This window comes from Chrysemys picta, chromosome 14 (assembly GCF_011386835.1).
Source record: "Chrysemys picta bellii isolate R12L10 chromosome 14, ASM1138683v2, whole genome shotgun sequence".
NCBI lineage: Eukaryota > Metazoa > Chordata > Testudines > Emydidae > Chrysemys > Chrysemys picta.
The window spans coordinates 33,022,963-33,049,263 of record NC_088804.1 but is presented as its reverse complement, the minus strand read 5'-3'; the positions used below and the strand labels follow the sequence as shown (position 1 = coordinate 33,049,263).

General features: G+C 44.5%; 1 protein-coding gene across 1 annotated transcript in view; it reads left to right on the top strand.

Moving 5' to 3' along the window:
* Positions 1 to 26,301, top strand: part of MAF (MAF bZIP transcription factor) — a 245,140-nt gene that overhangs the window by 200,851 nt on the left and 17,988 nt on the right. The window lies entirely within an intron of this gene.

Below are 26,301 nucleotides of genomic sequence, written 5' to 3'. Positions count from 1 at the left end.
TGAGAGAGTGGGGGCTGGAAAGCTTGAATAATGATCTATACAGAATATGCAATGTCAGGGTTTTGTAGCCTTTTAAAATCCTCCGTTTCAGGCTTTGTTTGTTCAAAAAGTTAGAATAGCTCTTTGCTACCATAACCTGTAGCCCGTGGTTCAAAACATTTTCCATACCAGTACTCCCTTCCCGTACCTTATCCATACTGAGACATTGCTGCCATCTAACTGAGAACCTCTTCCACTTAGAAATAGAGGAAAGACAGGGTAGTAGTGACCAATCCTTGTTCTCTCCCCTCCCCCGCCCACACACAAGAACCCATGCCCTAGCCAAAAGGGGTCTGAAAATATGCTACAGCTGGTGCAATGTCTGTTTCTACTATACTGGTCTGCTAGCGCTTGAAGGTGCCACCTCTAGCAGAATGAGAGCTATTCTGGTGGTTTTACTTATTCAATACTGCGGGCAGGGCTGGCTGCAGGCACCAGCCGAGCAAGCTCATGCTTGGGGCGGCAGATTCTAAAGGGCGGCATTCCCTTGAATCCTTTTTTTTTTTTTTTTTGCTTCGCCGCTTCGGCCGCCCCGCAGGTTTTTTTCTTTTTGGTTAGCTGCTCCAGCTGCCCTGTAGGGGGCGGCGGCACGGAGGAGGGTAGCGCTCTGCTGGGAGCGGGCTGTGCGCTCCATCTGCCCCAGCTGGTGCCAGGTCTGTAGCAAGCCCGGCAGGGCAGCCCGCGTCCTTCTCTCCCCGCCGACTGGAGCGGTGCGGAGCCCTCCCGGCAGGCAGCATGGCAGCAGGGGCCACATGGCGAGCGCCCCGCTGAAGGAAGATCTGCCCCCCCCTTCTCTCTCTCCCCCCGCTCCATCCCCCTCCCCCGGAGTCCCCCAGCACCCGCGCTCCGGCAGCCCTGCACGGTTTTTTTGCTCTGCCGCTCCAGCTGCCCTGCACATTGTTGTTGTTTTTTTTTGCTTTGGCGCTCCAGCTGCCCCACAGGTTTTTTGTTTTGTTTTGTTTTTGTTTTTGTTTTTGTTTTTTTGCTTGGGGTGGAAGAAAAGCCAGAGCCAGCCCTGACTGTGGGGTTCTTTTGTTTGAGGAAAGAGCCACCTTGACCCGATGGCAATATGTTGCTGCAAATTAATATATTTTAGCACTGCAGAACTGATGGAGGGTCTGGGATTTAAAATCTGTAATAATGAGGACTGCCTCGGAATCAAGCCATCTTTCTGTCTGGAATGTTAAAATGACTTGATTTTTTTTTTATTTATTTAGCCTTGCCTAACTCAGAGTATGAAGCAATCATGGGAATGAGGGTGGAAGCTGATATTTTTATTAGTGAAATCTTCAGGAAAATGTTACCATTCTATTCCATATTGTCCACATGAATAAGAAAGCCTTTCTGCTGGAAATTGGCATCACTCTATTAAAGTCATAATCCACTGGCCCTGCCTACTTGAGTGTATATTTAAAGAATGACCATGGTTGTCTATGAAGAAACTTGAGATTTGTTAAAAAAAAATAGTAAAAATTCTTAGAGCATGTTAAAATTGCATCCCTTTTTCTAGGAAGAGTTGAAGAAAATACCGAAAAGCTCTTATATGCAGGAGACTAACTTTCTCACAATAACTCGTGAGCAGTTTGTTCTTAAGCACAATGTAATGGATCAAAAGTTGTATTTCCAGGTACTCTATTGCTTGCATACTCAATAAAATAAGATGCACGAATGGCTTAGCTTTCCCCCTCACACACTAAATGCAATTTTTCCCCTCAAAGATTACTGAAAATTACTTTTGCAAGTCAGTCTGAGGGCTTATCAGTCTAGTGGTGTTCAGGTTTCCATGTTAACTGCCTCACAAGAACCGCTGTGGAAGCCAATGAACTAAGGCAGTAGAATAAACACTGCTGATGTGAGTCCCGACAGTAACTCTTTCCCTTCATACAGTCTGAACATTGTGACTCTACCCCTCACAAATAATTGTATCTTATAGGGAGTCATTATTATGAAGCACTAACTTTCAAAATCTACTGGGATCATATCAGTCACCTTGTTTGTTTTTATTTGTGGGTGATTAGCACAGAAAGTGAAATCCCTCCATTGAGTTAAGATCTAGGAAGATTCCATTAAGAGCCTAATAGGCCACTTTGGGGTACGTCTACACAACCCATGTCAGGAAGTCTCAGAGCCCGGGGTCACAAACTTAGACTCACACTAAAAACTACTGTGTGGTCATTGCAGCTCAGGCACTGAAGCTACTTGTCCCTAGGCATCAAAGCTTGAGTCCAGCCCGAGCCTTAACATCCACACATCTATTTTTGGCACGTAGCTTGGACCTCATGAGCTGAAATCTGTCCACTGAAGCTCTGAGACTCGCTGCCACTTGCTGTGTAGACATACCCTCTAAGTACATAGTATTTCAATGCAAAGGAAAGAGTTCAGAGAGCTTATACCAGGCTGTTTTCAAATACTGTATGGGCTAGAACTACAAAGGGATTTAAGGAGCCTAGCAGCCACTTTAGGAGCCTAAGTCCAAAATTTAGAGCCTCAAAAACCTTCACCTAACTGTGGATGCACATTTACACTCTTTAGGCGCCTAAGTTTCCTCCAGTGAAGTCCCTTAAGGGTGGAATTCACAGAGGTATTTAGGTGTCTAATCCCTTTGAAACCAGTGGCTGTTAGGTGTCTAAACACCTTTGTGACTCCCACCATTGGTGCCTACAGCGCTGCTGGTGGGCATACACACAGCTGCCTCAATCCTGAGACCACCAACCTGCTCAATGCTTAACTCATAGCTAAGCCTCAGCAGAACCCTCATGCTGGGAGTTCACCCGCCCCCTCCCCCATACACACTTTCTTGCCTTAAATAGTCATTGGAACAGGGACTTGAACGTGGTCGCCCAGGTGGGAGTCCAAACCATGAGGCTTTAGAACGATTCTCACACTCTTGCTGGCTCAAGGACTATTGAAGTAGTTCATACAAAGTGGAACAGCTTCAACAGGTGAGACTGAGAGAGACCAGCCCCAGAATACCCTGCAATAACCCCATGGTTAGGGCACTTGCCTGAGAGATGGGACACCTGGGTTCAAGTCCCTGCTCAGAGTCAGGCAGAGTGTCTACATCAGGGGTTAGGTTGGCCATCTCTACAGTGCTCAGGGGTGTGAATTTTACCGCCTGCTGCTCATTGGGGGTGGTTTAATTATGTCGATAAGAAAGCGCTCTCCCGTCAGCATAGAGCAGCTACACGGGAGACCTTACAGTGGTTCAGCTATGCCGCTGTAGGGTCTGTCATGTAGACAAGGCCTTAGTCTCTGTCGCTGTCTCCCCTCGGCTATTCTTTATTTTCTTGCTCCAATCCCAGTTAACTGAACGTTTGTCTAGTTAACTGAAGAGCACGTGTGCGTTACCCACCCCCATCTGAAATTTTTGTTTTATGGGCAAACCATTTTGGCTGAAATGAGACCAGCACTTAACCCTTCCCTGTCCTTGGAGCCCATCCTTAAAGGTTCAAAGAATTTTGGTTCTGGGTGGAACTTGTCACTCCAATGTTTTACCAGCAGTTACAGATCCATTTGAGACGAGAAGGTGAACCAGTCATTCCCTCACTGGCTCAGAAGACGACCTGCTTGCCTGCTTTGCACGGAGAGGTGCAACCTAGTATTTGACTACCAGCGGAGTTTGTTTGTATTTCTGCAAAGTGTGGTGTGGGGATGATCCCATTCTGGCTCAAACCGCTTTCTAGAATGCCTTCACCACTGGATGGGCGGACAAACAGCTGGATTGAGGTAGCTAATGGTTCTAATCCTGGCTCTGCACTGACTGTCTAGGACGTGACCTTGGGGAAGTCACTTCAGCTCCCTGCCTCAGGTTCCTTATCTGTAAAATGGATCTAACACCTACTACACAGGTTTGTTGGAAGGACTGATTAGTTCCTACTGGTACAGTATTAAGTGGTCAGTGGTCGCAGCATGGGTTCTATTATTTCAAATGCTAAAAGGAGGTCTGGATTGATGAGAGGGAGGCTGGACTACCCTGAAATCAACCGATTTTACACATTAGGGCATGGAGAAGAACAGTAGGCCCGCTCCTGTTAGAGGAACACTATTGTGGGGTACAATGTACAGTCTGGCAGTCCCTGAAAGGTCATCCTTGTGAAATTCACCCATCACTAGGGGTAGTGACCCTTTCTCCCCTCTTGTGCTCTCAGTGTGCCAACCGGCAGCCATAGCCAGACACTTTGTTAATGTTAATTTCTGAAAACAGTGCTGCCTGCTGCTGGACAGACCCATCTGCGCAGTGAGAGAGCAGCTGGAGGGCTGAAAGCATCAGTTATAAAAACCTGGCGTTTGAGCACTGAACTAGCAGACGAAACACCCTCCATTAGTTCACCCTCCCTCCCCGCAAAGACGTTTATGCGTATGTAGCCAATCAGAGTCAACGTGCATCGTTATAGCATAGCTTTACATTCCGGAGGTGCAGCAACAGATCTTCGTGACCAGTTTCTGTTGCGTGCACTGTCTAAAATAGACAATGATGAAAACTTGAAGATATTACTCTCTCGGGGAGGAGGGGATGAGATGCCAACCCAAAATGTTCTACTTAGCTTGCTTCGTAACTAGGCTTACAAAAACACTAATGAGTTTACTGTTTTTCAGGTATGTGGAATAAGGTCAGTTGAAAGCATAGAGGTGCTTTAATTAAACCTCAATGAACTTCAGAGAGCAAGACAGAATGACTGTTAATGGCTCCTATTTTTGCTAAACTTCCCACTCTGTGGCCTGTCACTTCAAGGCAGGGACAGTCCCTATTTGTCACGCTTCTTTTCATGTAAATGACACGAGTGAGGCCTGCAGTCGCTCCCCTAAATAATGAAGATGTTCACCATACCCACAGACAGACCTACTTTTCATTTCAGGGCAAATTTTCAGCAAGTCATAAGTGCTGAACATATCATGTTTAAAGAGAGGGCCTGACACATCTCTGCAAAGGGGTAATTGACTACACCAGGTGCAAAGCAAAGTGTCATTCTGAGCTGGTGGCATTTAAGACTCATTTTGCACAGGGGTAAATGACTGCAGCCGAGGCAAGCCAGAGGAGGCGGCTCGGGGTCCAGCGGAGTTTGCTTGTATCTTTAGTTTCAGCCAGAAGGTTTACAAAAAGCTACCTGGGCTATTGAACTGAACTAACATCACTCTGCTGAAATGTACATGACAGACTGTTAGTATCTGCCTCAGGCGGAATTGTTTTGGAAAGTTTTAGCTAAAGCAATTCAGTCATTTCCAAGAATGAGATTAGGGAAACATTCATTGTTTTGCCAGTGTTAAAAAAAATAATTCTTACAACCATTTTGTTGAGAAGCTCTAGCACCTCCATGCTTTGAAGTAAGGGCTTGAAATTTGACAGAGGTAAGGGGGGTTGCACTGGTGTGAGGGGTGTGTCTTTTGCCATCACCATGACAATTCACCCAAATCATAAGCCCCTTAAAAATCTCAGTTCACATAAACTCAGTAGTGATTTGTTCGCGTTTGGCAGCTAAATTCTCTAAAGATTCCCTCTGCACTGAGCATGCTCCATCCTAGGGCTGCAGGGGTTGACCGGGACTTTCCCTAGAATTGCTACTCACAGCTGCAGTGGCACCAGGCATCTGAGCTGAGAGCAGGGGGACTGCTTATCAATGCTCCCCTACTGGCACCCAGACAGCATTTAGAGGAGGAGGAGGTAGCTGAGAAGAAGGCAGGGGGAAAATAGGAGTGTGTGGTGAAAAAGGGGTTGGACGGGCTTGGGGGGAAGTGGAAGGGAATAGGAGCAGAGGGCCGGGAACAGGGCTGGGTGTTAATATGTGGGCAGGAACCCAGGGGGTGGAGAATTGGACAGAAGTACAGGAAGAGAGGGAAAGGTTGGGGGCACAGGGTCTAACACTATTAGAGTTTACTCCCCTTTAGAATCTGAAACTGAATGCAGGAGTCCTACATTCCACTTTTGTCAGCAAATAGCCGAGAAACCCACTGGAATACTGGTTGAACCACACAGAGGATAATAATCTACTATTGCTACCTATTACTCTGTAAACTCAGTTGCAAAGGTCCATGCTGTGAAAAAAAACACCTGAACCCTGTCGATGATCCAAAATAGGGTCAATATGGTGCCACAGACTAGAACAGGGGTCGGCAACATTTGGCACGCGGCTCGCCACAGTAAGCACCCTAGCGGGCCGGGCCAGTTTATTTACCTGCTGATGCGGCACGTTCGGCCGATCGCGGCCCCAACTCGCTGCGGTTCGCCGTCCCGGGCCAATGGGGACCCCATTGGTCCGAGACGGTGAACTGCGTCCGAATCTGCCACATCAGCAGGTAAATAAACTGGCCCGGCCTGCTAGGGTGCTTACCCTGGCGAGCCGCGTGCCAAAAGTTGCCGACCCCTGGACTAGAATTTCTGGAGGGTGGAATTTTTTTAAAGGAAATTAAATTAAAAATGTAATTAAAAATAAATTAAAAGATCATAAAGGCTGCAAACCCAAGTGCTCAAAAGTAAGGAAATGCCAGAATTATGGTTACCTGTGCAACCTTAATTCAGCCTCCTTGTGTGTATGTGCTATGATAGAGTCTTTAATTACATGATCACCTACTATTTTTTCCACAGGACCCCGGCCTCATTCACTGAACAGGACAAACCTGTTCTGGGGATGGATTAGCACTGTGTAGTGAAGGAGGTGGCTGTCTATAGGACCCTGCCTCTTGTGTTGCAGAAGTTGGAAGATGTGTAATGAAGGAGGCAAGGGACTGCAGAAAGAGAAAGGAGGGTCTCCTGGTTTAGGCAGTTAGTTGAATGCTGCCCTGAAGAATTGTATTCCTGCCCTGGCACAGAGATCCTATGTGAGTCTGGGTAAGGAACTCAAGCCAAACTGTTCCTAGGTGGTCACTAATTGTGTGTCCCTCATTTTCTAGGTGCCCAGTGTGAGACAGCTGGGGGCAGATTCCCAGCCGTGCTGAGCACTTGCAGCTGAAGTCAATGGAAACTGTGCTGTGAACATATAAAGTCTATATAATACTAAGTACTCTGAAACATCAGGTGTCTTACGTTAGGCCCAAAATGAGTGGAAACTTCTGACCTTAATCTTGCTGTGCCACTCCCCAGCTGTGAAATAGCGATAATGGCATCTAATCTCAAAGAGAGTTGTGAAAATAAATGCAGTGATCAGTGTGAAGCACAGATACACTGATGAGAACCACAGAAGCACCCCCTAAGAAACTGAATGATTTTGTATTCAGTGCAGGGTGTCAATGGTGTACATTGAATAAGGGGGGGGGCACATATTGAATGAAGGGGATAAAAAGAAATTTTGAGTAACCATTTATTCCCTGAATTATGGTAGGCTTGGGGCCTAAGTGATGCCACTGATTTTTGAAGGTGGGCAGAGAGAGATTCCATAGGCAGAGGCGGATTAAGGTTTCCTGGGGCCCTGGGAGAGAGGAAGTGGGGACCCCCTCCCCAGCCCTTCCACCTGTGGGCTCACCCAGGGTCTCCTGCATTCAACCTCTCCCACTGCAGCCCCACAACCCCTTTTATTCCTTTCTTCCCCCTGCCCCGCCCCCACTGCAGCCCCAGACCGGAGAAGCTTTGTCCCCATGCCACAGCCCTGGGGCCGCAGCAGGAAGTGAGTGCTCCTCCAGTCCCAGGGCCACAGCGGGGGTCCAGGTGCTGGGGTTTCTCTCCCTCCTCCCCCGCAGGTGAATTTTGCTGACCAAAGTGCTAGTGTAGGCATAGCCGTAGGTTAGGGTGACCAGTTGTCCCGATTTTATAGGGACAGTCCCGATTTTGGGGTCTTTTTCTTATATAGGCTACTATTACCCCCCACCTCCTGTCCCGATTTTTCACATTTGCTGTATGGTCACCCTACCGTAGGTGCAGGACCTGGAATGGGAGTATTTAGCAGACACACTTCTCAAAGAAGGAGGTAAGACACACAGGCAGGATTCACCCCAATACTCAACACCGTGCTGAGACAATGTTGGTCGAGGTTTCCTTGCCTCCTCTGTCATGATAAGAGGGTTCCCACTCTAAAGTGCTCGAAAAGAGCCTAGTGATTCCAGCATAGCAGTTAACATTTTTTATCTGTCATTAGAGTTCAAGACTCACAAGCAGTTGAATGCTGGGAAGGAACCGAATAATTCTACTGCTTAGCACCTGGACAGTGGTTTTCACATTGAAAGCGCTGCATGGAGTTGGACTAATGAACTGAACGAGTTGTTCAATTACACACTGATTTCTAACCATCAGTTAATGATACCCCCAAAACTGTGCAGGAAGCAGTAGGGGTGGGATTTCAAATAGCAGCAAATAGATTCTTCGTTCTGAATCATGTACAGTAGTTAGCAACACTTATACCAAGCCATTCCCCTTTCTTATGTTAGTAAAAGATGTTTGTGTATGTAAGACCGTATTGGTTGTAGGGGGTTTGCACACCTTATGCCGGAAGACTTTTAAACCAGTCAGTGGAGTGTATGTTACCAAATCCCTGTGAAATACCTTAGGCAAACTGACTGACTATTGATTTTCTTTGGCACACTATGAACTGTATGTTTTACAAGGACTTTGTGGATATCTAGCCGCATGGTCAGGAAATTTTACTCATATGTAAAATGATTGAAATTCTTAACAGCATTCATTTTATTTAAGATAATGTAAACCTGACTAAAAATCACGCCCTTCTTTGCAATGTAGAATTTTATGTAACCCCTTTTCTCTCCCTCATATACACCTACCAACCACAGATGTGGTCATGATAACTATGTGATAAATTGCAAACCCAATGTTAGAGCCATGTGATAAAGTGCATTTATCATCCATCTTTAACTGCTTCATCTACACTCTGACCATCTCCCTTGCTCTATGCCCAGTGATCCATCTCCATCAGGACTTCTAACATTCCACACCTCTAAGCAGTAACAAAGAGCTCATTTTTTCCCTGCAACAGCTGACCATAAATCGGTTTCTTTCTCTGTGCCCCCCTCCCTGGTGGAATTTTTTTTTGCAAACGTACACTGCCCAGAGACCCAGAATTTGCCCACTAGTGACGGATCCTTCCCTAATTATTCTTTATCTGCTGCAGCAATTTCGAATGCGTTGCACCTTTCGTAATATACATGAGCCTAAATTAAGGCTGTCCCTGCATGCTTGTGCTGCTTTTCCCTGTGCCAGGGCTGGATTCCCATAATTTGGCTGCACAATGGAGAGCAGGGAGATGGAAAGCAGCTAGCGCTCCAGAATTGCTTACTATCCTAGTGTGTGTGTCTGGGCAAAGCAAGGCCATAGCCCTGACTCCATTTCCTCAAGCACACCAGCTAGCACTGTCAGGGCAATAGGGGCAGTGGTGAAAACAGCTTTTACACTATGCTCTCCCCCGCCTCCTTGAAGGTATGATGACACAGCATCTCCAGACACAATTGCTCTGGGGACATCAAGGGGCGTGCACATCTTAGAATCAATAGCATTCTAGACTTTTATTGTGGACAAAATTGAGGACACTAAGAGTCTCTGCTCATAAGTAGATGCTGTACCTCTATAGAAGCACAACCAGTTACTCCAGTTTCACAACCCAGCAGGTATGCACGCAACGTTGCATTCTTCGTCTCCCCTTTTGCTCCTGTTTCATAGCGTCTGGAACACCATGTCATCAAGAGGAAATACATAGTTGTCTATTATAGGAAGAGATTTTTTTTTGGTGACCTGAGAAATAAACCGAAAAGGTTGATGTTCTGAAGGTTATCAAGGGGTTTCACAACGGGGTGCAAGAGATTTCATGTGAAGAGGCTTAATGCCTCTGTTTTGCTGCTTATGGTGTGGAGCCATCACCTAATGATAAACAAACTTTATTCAGTTCAACCTTTGCATCACCCTGCACAGGAGTCTGGCCCTTCCTAGCTAGGCACAGTGTGGAATTTTCTAATATGTCGCTTCAGCAGTTGTCCTTAAGGGAGTGAACAAATTTTACAGTCATGAGAAGGGAAAGTATCTAAGGGCTGACAGGTTAGACAAAGCAAAGAGCACAACATAAACAAAAAGTAAAAAAGTCTATGGCAGCTGTATCGAATTGCAATGTCCCTCTGCCCCGTAGCGGAGAGCTTTGTTAGTAATGTTTATGTATTCCTAATTTTTATGAACGCAAAAGGCACAATGATGCAGACTGTATTTTGCATATGTCAGAGCCCTGCAGACTTTAAAAATGACTGGTGTAGAGAAGTATTTATAGTAATAAGAAGAGGGGATGGAGACTAAGAATGCCTGGGTTCCAGTCCTGTGCTTGCTACTGCATTACAGGGTGACCATGGTTACCTCAAAGAGTTAGTTAACCTCACTCTTTACAGGACTTCATCTGTAAAACGGGAATCATTATACACTACATACCTGTCCCATTGGGTTGCTTGTGAGGTTTAGTTAATAGTTATACTTTACACCTTTTGAATGCCTTTGTCTAGCAGTTTGCAATCCCCTTGATGCTCCTACTGGAATATATTGTGTATCTCCAGTGCCTCTAGAAGTGCCACATCAATAATTTCATCCTCCCCAATAACTCTTGAGTACCACTTGCTTCCAATAACATCTGGAAGTGATGCAACCACTCCTTCCAGTTCTCTGCCAGGTTCCTTCCAGGATGAGGGATTCAGGTGGCTTCATTTGCTCCCTTATTGACAAAGATTCAGTTTTCTTTTGACTCCATGCCATCCTGTGTCACACCTGGACCAGACTTCGGGGTGCATGATCAGGGTGGCCACCATGGGTGCCAACATTCAGGGTGCCAAATCAGTGACTTTTTAAATTTTCTTTTTGCATCTTCTGGGTGCTGGGAGAGTGCTGAAAGCATTTGCTAACCTGAGTGACAAACTCCTAAGCTCAACCCTGATCAGACCTGACGTCCATTTCCTGTCGAATCATAGGGCATGCGCCTTTGCTGAATGATGGTCAAATACTTTCAGATAACAGTTTCTTTACAGGTGTCCAGAATACTGTCATTAATGCTCAATGCAGATTGTAAATACTATAGATAGGGCCCTACCAAATTCACAGCCATGAAAAACGTGTCACGGACCATGAAATCTGGTCTTTTGTGTGCTTTTTACCCTATACTATACTGATTTCATGGGAGAGGCCAGATTTCTCAAATTGGGTGTCCTGACCCAAAAGGGAGTAGAGGAGGAGTTGCAAGGTTATTTTCGTGGGGGGGGGGGAGGGTCGCAGTATTGCTACCCTTATTTCTGCGCTGCCTTCAGAGCTGGGTGGCCAGAGAAGGGTGGCTGTTGGCCGGGCGCCCAGCTCTGAAGGCAGCGCCCCGCCAGCAGCAGTACAGAAGAAAGGGAGGCAATACCATCCCATGCCAACCTTACTTCTGAACTGCTGCCTTCAGAGCTGGGTGGCTGGAGAGTGGAGGCTGCTGACCAAGGACCCAGCTCTGAAGGCAGCAGCGCAGAAGTAAGGGCGGCAATACCATCCCATGCCATCCTTACTTCTGCGCTGCTGCTGGCGGCAGCTCTGACTTCAGAGCTGGGCTCCTGGCCAGCAGCTGCTTCTCTCCGGCCACCCAGCTCTAACAACAGTGCTGCCACCAGCAGCAGCGCAAAAGTAAGGGTAGCAGTATTGCAACCCACCCCCCCAATAATTTTGCAATCCCCCGACAATTCCTTTTTGGGTCAGGACCCCCTACAATTGCAAGACTGTGAAATTTCAGATTTAAATATCTGAAATAATGAAATGTATGATTTTAAAAATTGTGAAATTGACCAAAATGGACCATGAATTTGGTAGGGCCGTAACTATAGAATTCCCCAAAATTACTCATCGGCTAATTGAAAGTGCATGTATTATTATAATATAGATGCTTCACTTGTGACTGAAGAAATGAATAATAATACCAACAACAGTCTTTTAGGGAAAGAATCCACAGAAGCAGTAGAGCAGAGAGAGTTTTTTAATGAAACTTGTATATTAACATTAAAAATGCATTGAGGAATAAAATTCAAGGTTAAAAATAAAAATCCTAGGAAATAGTCTTCCTTTCACGGAGCTGGAAGTCTGTCTGATCAGCAGGACTGTGACTAACTACTCAATGAGGTGTATTTTGTTTGGGTAAATCCAATCAAGCTGCCTGATTCTTCGGGTAAACTGATTTGATTTTTACAAGCCAGAATTTCTGGTGACTGAGAAAGGCTGTTTGTTTGGATTCAGCTCACTCAGTTGGGAGAGGGACAGTGATTTAAGTCACAAAACCACAGTACCTTACTCCTGAGTAACTGACAATTGAGTCCAAGATTAAGCTGATGTGGTTACTGAATTCGAGCTGCCAGCCCTCCCCTCCCCTCCCTCAGTGCAGACTGAAGGTCACCGGTAGGGTCGTGGCAGAAGTATGCAGTGCAGCTGCCTGCACCAAACCTGGTAGGAGGTAGGTGAATTAATAGAAGGCTTCAGCTTCTGTCACTGCCAAATCTATACCCTTCACAAGAACAAACATGCACAACGAGACTAGACAGCAGCGTTACAGCAACATCTATCCAAAAGATACCCAGTAAGATTGAGAAAGAGCTCAGTCACTTTCCAGTTCACCAAATAAACACAGGCTGATTATTTAACTTCCCACCTATTCCATTCAACTCCAGTTTTTAACCTTTCCCTTAGCTCGTAGCCAGTTAACACAGCACCGTAAGGCCAGCTGGGAGTCAGCAAAAGAAATATAGTCACCTAGTTCTGTTCTCCTTGGAGACGGACTGCATGACCCCTGGGACTCAGCTGAATGCAAGAGCCACCAAGCCCAGGTTTAAGTCCTCCCTTGTTCATGGTTCAAAGCACGGACACCTGTTTTGCATAGAACTGAAACAATTAAATGTGAATAAATGATCACGATAGTAAGGAACATAGAGTGAAAAAGGGAGTAAAACCCAGTTAAAAGTTTGTCTAAAACATACTGCGTCTTTTAAAAGGGACTCTTTTGGCGACCTGTGAGCATTAAAATAAATGGAAGCAAGGAGAGATTAATAATGAAGTAACCCAAGGAAATCAGCTAGCATAGCGTTCCTCCTGTCCACTCAGACTTAGATGTCCACTTTTCAGCTCCTATTTTTGGGCTTGAGTTCTGCTGGTTGATGGACGTTAACTACTACACTGGTATGTTTTTTTAAAACACGTGCAAGGTGTTAGTGAGTGGAAATACCCATCTTATGAGTCCAAATCTGTGAAGATAGTTTTTAAATTGATTCTGTGGACAGATGCTATTTCCATTTCATTCCACTTGAAAAGAAGGCAGATATTTAGTTATATCATTGTCAGCAACAAACAATAGTAAAATGTCTCAAAAATTTTGGCTTTACAGCATTTTTGTAGTTTCATATAGTTTTTTTTTTAAGTATGACAGTTTCTAATCCACTATACTCAAGATTCTATTTTAAAGAGTTATGTTATTAAGGGCCAGGGCCGGCTCTAGGATTTTTGCCGCCCAAAGCAAAAACAATTTTGGCCGCCCCTTCCCCAAATCCCCAGCCCTGCCTCCTCCCCCCAGGCTCTCAAGCCTAGGAGGGAGGGAGGGAGGGAGAGAGAGAAGCGGCGCCCGTGCCGCGGCCACTCGGAGTCTCCCCCCCCTCCCAGGTTTGAGAGCCTGGGAGGGAGGGGGAGACTCCAAGTGGCCACGGCGCGGGCGCCGCTTCTCCCCCTCCGTCCCTAGCTCCCAAGCCTGGGAGGGAGGGGGAGCAGCGGCGCGCGCAACGGCCGCTCGGGATCTCCCCCTCCCTCCCAGGTTTGAGAGCCTGGGAGGGAGGGGGAGACCCTGAGCCGCCGCGGTGCGCGAAACAGCTGTTTCGCGCGCCGTGGCAGCAGCAGCGGAGGTGAGCTAGGGCAGCCGGGGCACATTTTTAGGGGTGGCATTCTGGCGCCGGCCATGCCGCCCCTAAAAATGTGCCGCCCCAAGCACCAGCTTGTTTTGCTGGTGCCTAGAGCTGGCCCTGTTAAGGGCTCTATCTTGTATACTAAGCACTCTGGCCATAATGTCAAAAAAGCATTTATGAATATGCTTAATTTTAAGCATATGAATAGTCTCATTGAAATAAGTGACTCTACTCACATGCTTACAGTTAAGCACATGCTTAAGTGCTTTTCTGGACTGAGCTGTAACACCATAGATTCTCATTTTGAGTTTTTCAGATTTTTTCCCTCCCGAGACAAAACAATTCAGCGAAATCAACATGAATTTGCAAAACTCTTTTAGTGTCTGCATTTTTCACACAAAAAAGTTTTGGTCAAAAAATTTCACCCACCTCTATTCACTCCTCACTTTAGTCTGAATTAACCCACGTTTGATGATCTTTCAGGTAGTCTGCAAAACACATCTGTTCCACAGGGTTTTTGGAAGGGGCCAAGGCTAAGCTTCTCAGAGTGATAAAGAGGCAGAAAGGAATTTTTGTAGGTGGATGAGTTCCTTTTGAAAGCTGTTGCTTAATTATCATATTACACCTCTACCCCGATATAACATGAATTCAGATATAATGTGGGGGACGGGGCTGCGCGCTCCGGCTCTGACATGCTGCTCTGAGTGGCATGTTAAGAGTGGGAGGCGGGGGAGGCGGGGGAGGAGGCGAATGGGGAGGTGAGTGGCAGGCAGGAGGTGGTGAGGAGGCAGGCGGGCGGGAAAACGGCGAGCAGGAGAGTGGCGGTCAGGCAGACGTGGGGAGGCGCACCAGACAGACGGTGAGGAGACTAGCGGGGAGGCGAGCGGTGGGCAGACGGGCGGGTAGGTGGGGTGAGGAGGCGAGCGGTGGCTGGGCGGGCGGTGAGGAGACTAGCAGGGAGGCTGATTTGTCCCAGGCCCCGCACCTGTCTAGGGATGGCTTCGACACGCTGCTCTGAGCGGCGTGTTAAGGGTGCTGGGCCAGGGCCGAGGGGTTGGATAAGGGGCAGACGATCTCGGGGGAGTGGGGAGGGCCGGTCAGGGGACAAGGTGCCTTCCCTACCCGATATAACGTAGTTTCACCTATAACGCAGTAAGATTTTTTGGCTCCTGAGGACCGCATTATATCGGGGTAGAGGTGTATTAATAGTGTGGTTTGGATCACTAGACACTTGGATAGGAGCATTTTTAGTTATTTAATTTTAAATAAATAACACAGTTTCATTTTCATATAGCTTACATGATGGGCACTATAGAAAAGCCTATGAAGGACGGATAGATAGCTTCACGTTGTATGCCAATTGATTTAGTCCCGTGTTATATTTACATAATTTGTTGTTTAGCTGCATCTGTATTGAAATATTAAAAGTATTTTTAAATCAACAATCAAACCTGAATGCCATTATTATTCAGAGCATACAAATTCATGAAACAGCTGCATTCAACACATTACAAACATTGCACTGTATGTAATTACACTCATACTAATTGCACATTCTGGTACACTACGTGGTAATGATGCTTGAAGTTACGAAACAGTTTAAAGATCAAAGGTCATATGGTCAGAGATCTTCCAATAAAGTTCCTGGTTTATGAATTTATGATCATGCTCTAAGTTTAACCTCTCCCCCATATAGAAATAACTACATAATAATTACCCTGTAAGAGTCTGATTATGTGGCTATCTAGAAAGCTTAGCAAGAGAATCAAGCGGAAGGCAGCTTTCTTGCCATTCCCCCTTCAGAAAAGAGAGAGCAAGTAACTCGGATGAGGAGCCAGGAGGAGACAATGATGTGGTTATCCAGAGGGATTCTTTCTATTACTTGAAAGGTCAGATAGAGATTCAGAGATACAGGTAGATCTGCTCAAGAAGATCAATGAATATGATGTCATATGGTAGGTTTTAGACTTCGAGGCAGTAGTGACAGCAGAGGAGGATGATAAAGAACAGCTGTGCATGTTGTAGGATGAGTGCATTGGAGGCCTAGTGTTGGAAAAACAGGATTTCATGAAGTGCAGTAACTGTGAAAAGGAGGGAGGCGATACGGTAAAGGGCTGAATGAAATAATGACATTCAGTGAGGCTTTTGACTGCAGATATCAGTGTGGGTGGGGCTGAGAACAGGCCCACAGAGCACAGAAATATAATGATGGAGGAAGCTGTGGAGCCACATACGGTATGAATATAGAAGGTACTAATGTCAGAATACTACTAGCAGAAGCCATTTCTGTAAAAGAACCACGCTCACTGGACCACAAGCAGTATTCCATATATTTGCATGTACTTTTGATAAATCCCACTCCTGATACTATAAATACCCATCATGCACAATTACAAAAGGTTGATCTCATTTCTCTAACACCAGTCTGTTACCCTTCTTCAGTAACAGCTTTAACATTTCCACCTGGAACATCACTAATGGGTTTAGAGAGCTTGGCCTTTCTTTTTCTTTTTTAAACAAAAATGGCTTTCCATAATGTGCCTACTGATAAGGTATGATATTGAAGATGCATATAGAAGTAACAGAAATATTCTAATTGGCAGAATAGAGCTAGTTTGGAGAGAAGATATGTTAGGGACAATAAAGGTATCCAGAGATTCCTAAACATTGACCTCCAGACACATCTTTAAAAAAGGTCACCTCAGTCCCTGGAAAAATCATGGAGCAGGTCCTCAAGGAATCAATTATGAAACACTTAGAGGAGAGGAAAGTGATCAGGAACAGTCAGCATGGATTCACCAAGGGGAAGTCGTGCTTGACTAACCTAATTGCCTTCTATGATGAGATAACTGGCTCTGTGGATGAGGGGAAAGCAGTGGATGTGTTATTCCTTGACTTTAGCAAAGCTTTTGATACGGTCTCTCACAGTATTCTTGCCGCCAAGTTAAAGAAGTATGGGCTGGATGAATGGACTGTAAGGTGGATAGAAAGCTGGCTAGATCGTCGGGCTCAACGGGTAGTGATCAATGGCTCCATGTCTAGTTGGCAGCTGGTTTCAAGTGGAGTGCCCCAAGGGTCAGTCCTGGGGCCGGTTTTATTTAATATCTTTATTAATGATCTGGAGGATGGTGTAGACTGCACTCTCAGCAAGTTTGCAGATGACACTAAACTGGGAGGTGTGGTAGATACACTGGAGGACAGGGATCGGATACAGAGGAACCTAGACAAATTAGAGGATTGGCCCAAAAAAAACCCTGATGAGGTTCAACAAGGACAAGTGCAGAGTCCCGCACTTAGGATGGAAGAATCCTATGCACTGCTACAGACTAGGGACCAAGTGGCTAGGTAGCAGTTCTGCAGAAAAGGACCTAGGGGTCACAGTGGACGAGAAGCTGGATATGAGTCAACAGTGTGCTCTTGTTGCCAAGAAGGCTAATGGCATTTTGGGCTGTATAAGTAGGGGCATTGCCAGCAGATCGAGGAATGTGATCATTCCCCTTTATTCGACATTGGTGAGGCCTCATCTGGAGTACTGTGTCCACTTTTGGGCCCTACACTACAAGAAGGATGTGGAAAAATTGGAAAGAGTCCAGCGGAGGGCAACAAAAATGATTAGGGGTCTGGAACACATGACTTACGAGGAGAGGCTGAGGGAACTGGGATTGTTTAGTCTCCAGAAGAGAAGAATGAGGAGGGATTTGATAGCTGCTTTCAACTACCTGAAGGGGGGTTCCAAAGAGGATGGAGCTCGGCTGTTCTCAGTGGTGGCAGATGACAGAACAAGGAGCAATGGTCTCAAGTTGCAGTGGGGGAGGTCTAGGTTGGATATTAGGAAACACTATTTCACTAGGAGGGTTGTGAAGCACTGGAATGTGTTTCCTAAGGAGGTGGTGGAATCTCCTTCCTTGGAGGTTTTTAAGGCCCGGCTTGACAAAGCCCTGGCTGGGATGATTTAGTTGGGAATTGGTCCTGCTTTGAGCAGGGGGTTGAACTAGATGACCTCCTGAGGTCCCTTCCAACCCTGATATTCTATGATTCTATGATATAGACAGTGTATCAGATATGTTTCACAGATATCATAGAACAGGGGTCAGCAATGTTTGGCACGCGGCTCGCCAGGGTAAGCACCCTAGCGGGCCGGGCCAGTTTATTTACCTGCTGATGCGGCAGGTTTGGCCGATCGCAGCCCCCACTCGCCGCGGTTCGCCGTCCTGGGCCAATGGGGGCAGCGGGAAGCTATGTCCAGCACATCCCTCGCCTGCGCCGCTTCTCGCTGCCCCCATTGGCCCGGGACGGCGAACCGCGGCCAGTGGGGGCCATGATCAGCCGAACCTGCCGTGTCAGCAGGTAAATAAACTGGCCCGGCCCGCCAGGGTGCTTACCCTGGCGAGCCGCGTGCCAAACGTTGCTGACCCCTGGTCTAGATAATACTTAGGCCTGCCTTGAGTGCAGTGCTGTACTAGAAGACCTCTCGACCCCTGATCTAGACCATCCCTGACAGGTGTTTGTCTAACCTGCTCTTAGAAATCTCCAATGATGGAGATTCCACAATATCCCTATGCAATTTAATCACTCTGACAGTTAGGAAGTTTATCCTAATATCCAACCTAAACTGCCATTGTTGCAATTTGCTTCTTGTCCTATCCTCAGAAGTTAAAGAGAGCAATTTTTCTCCCTCCTCCTTGTAACACCCTTTTATGTACTTGAAAACTGTTATCATGTCCCCTCTCAGCCTTCTCTTCTCCAGACTAAACAAATCCATTTTTTCAATCTTCCCTCACAGGACATGATTTTTAGACCTTTAATCATTTTTGTTATTCTTTGCACTTGCTCCAATTTCCTGAAATGTGCCACCCAGAACTGGACACATAATGTATATTACTATAAGGAAAGACCGTATTTTCAGGCATAAGAACAAGAGAGCAGATATAATGTTGCGTTTTCAACCTGAACTCTGATTTCTGAGTTCATGCTTTCTTAGTGTTAATGTTGCATTGACCCTAGGTTTCTTTACATTAAGTAGGGTGGATGATTTAGAAATCTGTAACAGAAACTTGTTCAAAGGCTAGTTAGGCATGAAAATTATATGTGGGGTGTCAAATATAAGAGAATGTATCATGGAACAATGTAAGATTCCTCAAATATAGTCACAGTTTAGAAATCAACAAGAGAATGCAGAAAGCCAGTGAAAAATGTTAGTGTGAATTTGGAGACAGATTATAAAGACGTGACATTGTTCACAAGTCCTTTGGCTTCTGTCTTCAACAAAGGAAAACAGGATAGAGAGTTGCTTAAGTCAGGGGTCATATTTCTGGTACAGTAGAGAAGAAAGCAGTGTAACTATGAAAATATCTGTGAAAAGTTACGCTAATTTTATGGGAATGAAAGACTCAAGTCCAGAAAATGATTATAGGAATTATGTCCCAAATGCTATTAGCAGTTCTTAGATTCCCAGTGATTCAAAATTTAGTCATTAGTAAGAAACAAAAAAATACAATAAAAACAATCTGTTCAAGAGAAGAAGAACAGGAGGACTTGTGGCACCTTAGAGACTAACAAATTTATTAGAGCATATTAGTCTCTAAGGTGCCACAAGTCCTCCTGTTCTTCTTTTTGCGGATACAGACTAACACGGCTGCTACTCTGAAACTGTTCAAGAGAAGAGTCACAAAATATATTTTGTAGTATGTATGTTTTCAGCTATAATTGTATTTGTGTAAACAGTTGCCCTGGAATTATGAAAGGATTTTGAACATTGTAAACTGTACAAATTCCTAAAGGGTTCAAAAACCAGGGGACTAATGTAAAAATTAGGAAATTAAGACTAATCAGGGTATTGAGGCAGAACTATTGTATTTCATTCAAAGTGCAGTAAACATATGGATTAAACCGCCAATAAGACCACTGGGGCAAAGAGTGTGGTTTGTGTTCTGGAAAAAGGGCTGTTGGTTTTTCTCTCCTATTCAAAGCACTGACTGATTTGCCAGGGAGAGTTGTTCTAATGTGTAGTTCGATTGGTCATACCTTAATGGACGTACTGTCAAGCCATTTGATTTATTTTAAAGAAAAATCAAGGCAGTTATTTTCTGAATTTACTAAAGACTGTAAAATTCAAGTGGGAGCTGTAAGGTTTATATACTCTAAGTGGAAACACTTTAAAAGAAATGTTTAACTTCAAAGTAATAAGAACAGGCTGGATTCTTTGCTACTGCCAAGGAGCATTCAGGCCCTGATTCAGTAAAGCATATGCTTATCTTTAAGCAAGTGCATAGTTCCATCGATTTCAATGGCCTACTCACCTGCTTAATGTTCAGTGTTATGTTTACGCAATTTACTGAATCAGGGGTTTAGCCCAGTTTGCAAGGGTTGTGGTTTTAAGATACCTTGGCATTCCCCTCAAATCTGGGACCATCTTCATCACAGTCTTATCCCCAGTATAAATTATTATCAGATGGATGCACTGCTCTATTTCACATAAGCTGCCAACCGCCCCCAGGACAGCAATTGGAGATCAGAGAGGGGATATGGCAAATCTGATCACAGCTCCTTTTCCCCATCTATGCCTGTAATGCTAGTGACTAGGTAGAGCTACTTCCTGGGGTTCTCCTGTACTGCGGTGGGGAAGGGGGTATCTTCCACTGACTGGATAAACTGGCATTAGCACATCTTTGTTCAGGTGGAGCAGTGCAAAACGTGGTGGCAATTGGGCCCAATAGCATTGTACAGAATACGAAAAAGAACTTAACAAAGGAGAGGAGCTTCTTAGTTGACTCTCAAACAGCTGTCATTTGTGTACGTGCAGTTTTGCACCCATAATAATTGAGGGTGCAGATATTAGGCATACATCGAATTGAGATTTGTGGGCACCAGGCAGTCACCTAACTACCAGTATTTCGCTCCTGCAATGAATTGTGGGTGCAAAATGTGGCTGTAGTTATTTGCGGGCACAAATTGTTCCCCCCTCCCCTAAAAAAACAGGCCAAGTGCAGAAAAATCTGGCCATTTATCTTCAATGATGTGTGTTGAAGAAAGAATTTTCACTTCTTCTTTGGCTTCCCTGGTAATATTTGTATTTTCCTCTGCTGAAGATGCTGTCTCAGCCTTACATCAAAACCTGTAGAATTACTCACACTGTTCATTAATAGCTTGAGAGTTTGCATCCCTCACTAACTCTAATTGCTAGGGTGTTGACTCTTACTCCATCAGACCAGAGTAGACTAACAGATTCTCTGCTCTATTGCCCCATTAAACAAAGTATTACTGTCTTTGACTTAGCCTATCGCAGATTTCACCCCATTTAGTAAAGAGGCTATCTAGGGCTGACCTAGCTGGGACAGATTTCCTTTCAAAAAGTCCTCCTGAATATGAGATGTTAATTGTGCCAGGAATTAAGGATTAAACAGCCATGGCTTCAGGTTACTAATGGGAACTGAAATCAGGATTAGGAAGGAAATGGGGCCATGCCCTTGCAATGCTATTACCCCAGTTCCTGAATCTAAAAACCTTAGAAACTCATCCTTGGTGACCAATAAAAACTAGTCTAGAGTAGGTTTAGTGAGGACTGGGGAAAAGGAGTCATAATTGTGCTACCACGCTTCAGCCATCTTTCAAACTAAAATGTCACTTTACTCTCAGAGGTCAAATGCTGCCCTGATTTATACCCTTTGCAACTTTTATCACAGGGTGTAAGTCATGGTGTTTGCACTGGGCATATTTCACGCCAGAACCAGGTCCCGTGTTTGTGAGGCAAACATAATTCAACACGGGAGTTTAATTCTCCCTGGGCGGAGGGCCAGGAAAAGGGCCACACATGACTTCAGTCTCATGCAAGATCTCAGAATAGGGGTTTTGTCGGACTTAAAGGCTGCGCAGCCCTTGTGCTGGCCCATGGTATTTTACTCTTATGTGGGGAGGAAGCCAGGTGTGCGTCAGTCAGAGCTCTTCTGTAGCAATCCTACCAAGTGGGATGGGCATCAGCTTCGGGATGATATCCAGTACACCAGCTCTTAGAGAGAGGCTTGATCAATCATGTCAGTCTAGGTATTTGTAATATGTCTATCGCCATTGACTTGCCCCTGTGCATGAGTCCGGAAGGACAAAGAAGAGAAGAACAGGAGAAAAAAAATTCTATAGCTCAAAGTTATTACATGCTAGCAGATACTTGCTAACCAATTATACCCAAGATTTACCGGTAGCTAAATTACATTTGTTTTATAAATAGAACCAGAATCAAATATTATAGACCAAGCGCAAAACATCCTAGCATTTAATATAGCAAGAGACAAAGTAAGGTAATGGACCCTAAATGTTAATGGGTGTAAAGATTTAGACTTTAATTGTATTTTTAAGTCATCTTATTTTATGGAGTTTTTGTACATGGAAATCAACAATGTGCTACAACACCGTACTTAGTAGTAGACGGGCTGGCTTGTAGGAAACCAGTAAATATAGGCAAGATCAGTTTACTACTTATAAATCCTCGAAGACATTTTAATTGAAATGAGCAGTGGACTTTACCTGACCTTCTCTGTATGTGAGACCTTCATACCAAATTAAGTTAGAGGGGTGTGTTAACAGGAAGATTTCTGTCTGTAAAACCAGTTAACAAACATGATGAGTTTTGTTTTGTTTTTTTAAGTTTTATGGCAGGTAAAAACAGCAAATTCTGAAACATGAAATGATGTCTGATAAAATCATCAGATAACTTAATATCAGTCTTACTGAAATGGTCGCAGATATAATCCTACTATAGGGTGGCATCTCAGTTTGTCTTTTTAGGTTACTTTTCCATAGTATACCTAGAAATATTGCAAATACTTTAGAAATACATAGAAATATTGCAATACTTCCTAGAAACTGATTACTGTGTTCACAAGATGTCTCTTACAGTTTATGTTACTGCTTCAAGATACATAAGCTAGGTTACAGTTATAGATGAATCTAACTCATATTACATTCGGAAAAATAAATGTGCACTAAAAGTAATTAAAGCATGTTGCTTCATGAATAATACACCATTTTACTTCTATTTGCTGAGTATAATGAGACAAGCTACTAAATTGACAATGAATGCTCTATTATGTGATTGCCAACTGTTTTATAAGATATTGAACATATTCATTTATTCTATCATCATGTGCATTATCAAGCTATTGCTTTTTAATAAATTAATTTCCCGTTATGTCTCTAGAGTCTTTGTTTGAAATCTGGCTGAAGGCATAATTGAAATTAATTTTGTGGTATGAGCTTAACTACTAGTGCTTGGTGACTTACAAATAACGTGACACATTTGGCATCCCTTGCAGGACAAAATTTGGCTCAGTGGCATGAGGATGAAAATCGTCTCGCCCAGAGGGCAGATGTGACACTAGAGCAGTGTGAACAATGTCAGCCCGTTCTGCAGTGGAAACAGAGCAAGTGCATCTTGAGAGGGGGGATTGCTCTCCTAACATATTCATTTGGCTGTAAATAAAAAGGATGCCCCTTAATAGCTTTCTGCCAGAAATATTTGCCCCGGAATATATGGATCTCTGGCAGCTCTTGTTTATCACAACCTATCATTGCTTGTCATGCCTTCCCCCACTAACACGCTGTAAATTGACCCTTTAATTGTTTAGCAGCCTAAACATGGTGACACCATTCATTGACTGTAAAGCAGCACTTAATCTCTGGTTGGGTGATAGTGTCATTAGGAAAGTAATGTGATTGTGGTGAGAATCTCCGAGCTTGGCTGTGAGCTGTATTAGAACAGAGGATTATCTCTGAGCCTTCAGTTAAGACTGAAACAACACATGATGTCCATATAACATTGATGTTGCAGAGCTATTTTGCTAGATAGTAAACAACTTCTAATTGCAAGTGTTGACAGGACTCACTGTGTTATAACTAACCTTGCTGCAATGTTGTTATTTCTGAAAGGAGCCTTTCTCCGGATTTTTAACAATAAGTCTGACAGGTGTCATATTAAAAACAGTACTTAATTCTAATGCAACACTTCCCCCCTTTTCATTTCTGTGCCTCTGTAATGCATGAATTTTTACTGCTCGTAAAGCTTAAAGGAGCAGTTTTGCTGAAAGGAAAATACCTCTAGTTCGTCTGCAGGCTAGGTGCACTGGGAATGGTCATAGTGTAATTTTCTTTTCTCTTCTCTGCCCAGGCCAAGCTGGCTTCAACCCTAGGTGGGAGAGGGAGAAAGTCTTCTCTAAGATGAGACGTAATGCCATCCCACTGAAAGCAAATTTCAGGCTTCTTTTGCGTGTTCCCCACTGTTCTATTCCAGAGTGTTCTGTAGGCCGAGCACTTTTGTGATGCATTGCTGACCGTTGTCCACTAGAGACTGAGCTCAGCCAGGTCACTTAGAAGTTTATACTGGATTTAAGTCAAAATGCTAAAATGCCTGGTGTTAAATCTCTGCTAACTCTGCATGCTGCAGTCAATTCCTGGCAGAGTCTGCATTGTGAAATCCAATATTCACAAGATGTGGAGCTTTTATTGCGGGTGCCTAAAGGGCTTCAGGAGGCCAATTCTCCCCCCAGTTGGTTGCGTATGGTGCTTGTTTTCAGTCCTTTCAGCTATGTTCCATGGTATATTGGATGGATTTAGACCTCAGCTCTCCAGAGTTAAAACTGGAATGGTCACACAGAGGAAGATGCGCTACCCTTGTCTACAAAGACACCGTCCAGGCGGCTCTGAGAAACTGTGATACATGTTAGGCAGGCAATACTTTTAACTCCTGAGCTGAGTAAAACCAGTCAATGAAACATACATGTCAGGGTCTGGAATGGCCTCAATTCTGAAGGACACTGCTTGGCTGGCCATTTCTCCTTAATTCTTTGTGGCAAACTGATGCTCTGATATCTTATCAACCCATTCATGGGAAGAGCAAACAGGTTTCTCCACAACTGGTGACGCAAAATAGTAGCCCATGTCACAGCAATGTGCTGGCTTTGTACACTTGACAGGCTGCAATATGGAGGGGAAGGATGGCTTTGTGATTGGACTGGATCTCATGAGCAAAATTTCTGCCTCTGCCACCACCTTCTGATGTGACTTGGCCAAGTCCCTTAGTGTCTATGCCGCCTAGATAAAATAGGGATGATAATACTTCTTAACTACCACTTTTTGTCTGTCTTGTCTATAGATTGAAAGTTTTCAGGAAAGGGATTCAAGAGGTCCCCTGCACTGAAGTAGGTATATAGCTGGCCTATGCAAACCAGATTCTGTAAAGGGGGATTAAACTAGAGAAGCGCATAGGAATGGTGGGGAGGGTTGGGGATAAGGGCTGGGTGTGAGAATTGGATATACTGAACAAAGCCCCTAATTTAGGCCATGTTCGCAGTCTCCTAAGCATGAGGTAACTGCTTATAAGATGCATAAGACTTAAAAACCTAACACCAACAGCACAAAAGCAGTCAAAAAAGGTTAACTTTGTCTCCAAGGCAATTGCAGATGTGCATAATTTGTATAGCTCTTTTATAAGATTACCAACTAATATTGTCAGACTTTTGGTAAACTGTTGTGTTCACTCCTTTCGAGTGACTGATTTTCAGGGATTTTTAAAATTATTATTTTAATAAGCAATTGTCCAGCAAATTGATGAGCCCCTTTTAATTAGGTAGTGAAGTTGTATGGGCAGTGTTCCATATAAAAGGTCTATAAAACACAGCAGAATTAATAAAATGACTGCTTCCCATTTCACTCAGATTCTCCAAAGGGATCTGTACATCTTGTTTTAGCTAGATTTAGCCTGATCTTTGTTCTGTGTTAAGAGCGTACCAAAGCCACCCAGCCACACATTGATTAAAATCACATTCCCCACTTAAAAATGGAGACCAGTTGGTAAGAGGATACTGTGTTTTAATCAAGTTCTTTGCACAGACCAGAAAAAAAAATTATGAGTTGCCTTGTATTATATGCAAACACTGCTCATGTTGACAGCTACCTCTGGATGACTCCATCAGTACACACTTTATCTCCAGCTGTCCAAGTAATTTTCCCAGGATTTCTCCCCTCTTTTTCACTCCCCTCCACACAGATGGATTAGAGCAACAAACGGTTTACATGCTGCACATCATTAGCTATCCTCCCTCACTACCCAGCAGATAACAACTGGGCTCTGTCATCAGGACATTCATAACACCTTGACACTTTTACAACTACTCTGCTCTCTCTGCCAGAGCAATCTTTTTTAAAGCATGGGGCTAATTCATGAAACACCAGTTGGAAAGCACTCTGTAAAAGCAGCAAACCTTATTTTTGATGCTACAACCTGGAAAAAAGAGAAACCCAAGAAAAGCGATCCACTAAATCATGTGGTTAGCATTGTTAAAAACAGGGAGGTACTGTACCTGGGAATACACACTCTCTATCCCAAAGATCTGTCTATATCAGGGGTCGGCAATGTTTGGCACGTGGCTCGCCAGGGTAAGCACCCTAGCAGGCCGGGCCAGTTTATTT